The sequence below is a fragment of the Dendrobium catenatum genome, unplaced genomic scaffold (genome assembly GCF_001605985.2).
Source record: "Dendrobium catenatum unplaced genomic scaffold, ASM160598v2 original_scaffold_96330, whole genome shotgun sequence".
Lineage (NCBI taxonomy): Eukaryota > Viridiplantae > Streptophyta > Magnoliopsida > Asparagales > Orchidaceae > Dendrobium > Dendrobium catenatum.
The window spans coordinates 23684-26400 of NW_021414771.1; positions in this window are offsets into that span (position 1 = coordinate 23684).

A 2717-nucleotide genomic window follows, 5' to 3' on the forward strand; every position below is an offset into this window, starting at 1 on the left:
TGATGATATTGTTGTGGTAAAAGATTTGATACAAATAAACATTATAAATAAACCTTTCAAAATCTTTTAAAATTTTCTTTATGACCTAATGATATCACCAATTAATACAAAATTAAACATTTAATCTTTATTTTAAAATTTAGAAAATATAATGTAAAATAACATATAAAACATTCTACGAGATTGAGAGAGGAAGATATCAACAAATGGAGGAAATAATGGATTTTGTTTTAATAAACACTTTGATTTTCTTCAATAAATTCTCAAAATAATATAACAACATGAGATCAAGAATATTGCATGATTCTCCTTTTATTTATTCTCTTTTATAAGGAAAATAATGAAGAAGAATATTTCATAAGAAAATAATTAAAAATTATTCAAAAATCTCCTCAAAATTGTAAAATAAATTAGTAGACTTGCTAAATAAATTAAAATTTTATATAATTAATAACTTAATCAATTTAAATCATAAGAGCATTGTTGCATCTTGGAATATTCGCGGCGGTATGGAAATATATAGTTTAACATTTTAGCATTGTACGAAGATCCAGCACGCAATCAGATAAGAGAGAGGGTGTAGCGTTCATAAGAGACACCAGAATTTTTACGTGGAAACCCCTGAAAAGGGGGAAAAACCACAGGGCCTAACCCAGTTTGAATTAATCCACTAGTATTTGCAGTCGATTACAAATAAGACCATTCCTTGGAAGAAGGCATTGACTTGATGGTATAAATGTCCATCATATAGAGCACATTACATGGTGGGAGTTACAATAATCAACATAGACATGCATGTTTGGTTGGAAGGGTCGTAGTCGGCAGGAGACAGAAGTTGGAAAGATCATTGTCTGGTGATATAAGTCGGAAGGACCATAGTAGGTGATGGAGGTCGGAAGGATCGTAGTCGGTAGAAGATAGGGGTCCGATAGACTGTAGTTGGCAGGAAATTGGGGTAAGAAAGACTGTTGTCTGTTTATGGAGGTCTGAAGGACCATAGTAGGCGATGGAGGTCGGAAGGATCGTAGTCAGCTGGAGACCGGGGACTGAAAGACAATTGTAGTAAGGCAGTACTCTGGTAGAACTCTGGGCATCAGGTAGTGGCCCAGCAGAAGTCCGGGCCTCACGTGGTGTTCTGGTGGCGCACAGGTCCTCAATTGGCGGTTAGGCGTAAGTCCGAGCCTTAGGTGGTGGCCTGGTGAAGCAAAGGGCATCAAGTAGTGGTTTGGTTGAAGTCCAGGTGTCAGGTGGTGGTCCGACGGAGGTGAGGGACTCATGTAGTGGTTCGGTAGAGCAACAATATCAGCCAGTTGTCCGGTAGAGGTGAGGGCCTCAAGTTGTGGTCCGGTGGAGCAACGACATCAGGTTGTGGTCCAGCAGAGGTGAGGGCCTCAAGTGATGGTCTGGGGGAGCAACGACGCCAGGCTGTGGTCCGCCAGAGGTGAGGGCCTCAAGTGGTGGTCAGGCAAAGGCGAGGACCTCAAGTGGTGGTTTGGCGTAGCAACAGTGTCAGGCGGTGGTCCGGCGGAGGTGAGGGCCTCAAGTGGTGGTCCGACGGAGAAACAACGTTACACGATGGTCCGGTAGAGGAGAGGACCTCAAGTGGTGGTTCGGCGAAGGCGAGGGCCTTAAGTGGTGGTCCAACAGAACAACGGTGTCAGGTAGTGGTCTGGCGGAGGTGAGGACCTCAAGTGGTGGTCCAACGGAGCAACGACGTCAGGCGGTGGTCCAGTGGAGGAGAGGGCCTCAAGTGGTGGTCCGGCAAAGCAACAGTGTCTGGCGGTGGTCCGACGGAGGTGAGGGCCTCAAGTAGTGTTTTGACGCAGCAACGACGTCAGGCGGTGGTCCGGTGGAGGAGAAGGCCTCAAGTGGTGGTCCGGCAAAGGTCTGGCGGTGGTCCGACAAAACTCTAGTGGTGGTCGAGGAGGAGCTTCTTCCTTCTCTTCTCTTCTTGCTTTGATCCCCCTTTCAAGAGAAATGATGGGTCTATTTATATATTTTCTAGAGTGACATGGCCTATAAATAGGTGAGAGATCAGGGGTAAATAGGGAGTGGTTGGATGGACGCTCGATATTGAATCCCTTGATCATGCACCGTTTGTTAGACATTTGAAGGCCTAAACGATGTCGAAAGTCGAAGATCTTGGTCTCATTGGATTCATCTTGTTGTGCCGCTCGATTTGATTATAAGTATGTCATGTTTGGAAACCGTTTGGTAACTTAAATTGTGGTTTGAACCTTACAATAGCGCTTCAGGTCCTTGATTTGTACTCATTTGAGCTTGGATTGAGTCGAATTTGGTGTCGTTGGGTTTATATTTTTAAGACGCTCAGTTCGACTATAAGTTTGCTAAAATCGGAGTTAAGATGGTCTCCCAATTAATTTTGGAAGATTCCAACTTAATTTTGCATCGAGATTCATGCCCGATCAAGATAATTTTTTGACGACGTATCAGTTGGCCTCCAATTTTTTGACGACGTCCGCCGACAGGAGCCACTGTCGGCACTGAAACGGCTCGTGCGGTTAGACAGCCGGTTTTAATAACACGTTGCAATTATATTTTTTTGTGGGGCCCAACTTAATTTATTTATTTATTTTTGAAGGAAACCGACTTTAGTCAATTTTTAAAACCGCCACCACATTTTTTTCTGCAAGAGAGAATTTTTTTTGTTATGAGAGAGAGAGAGAGAGAGAGAGAGAGAGAGAGAGAGAAAGAGT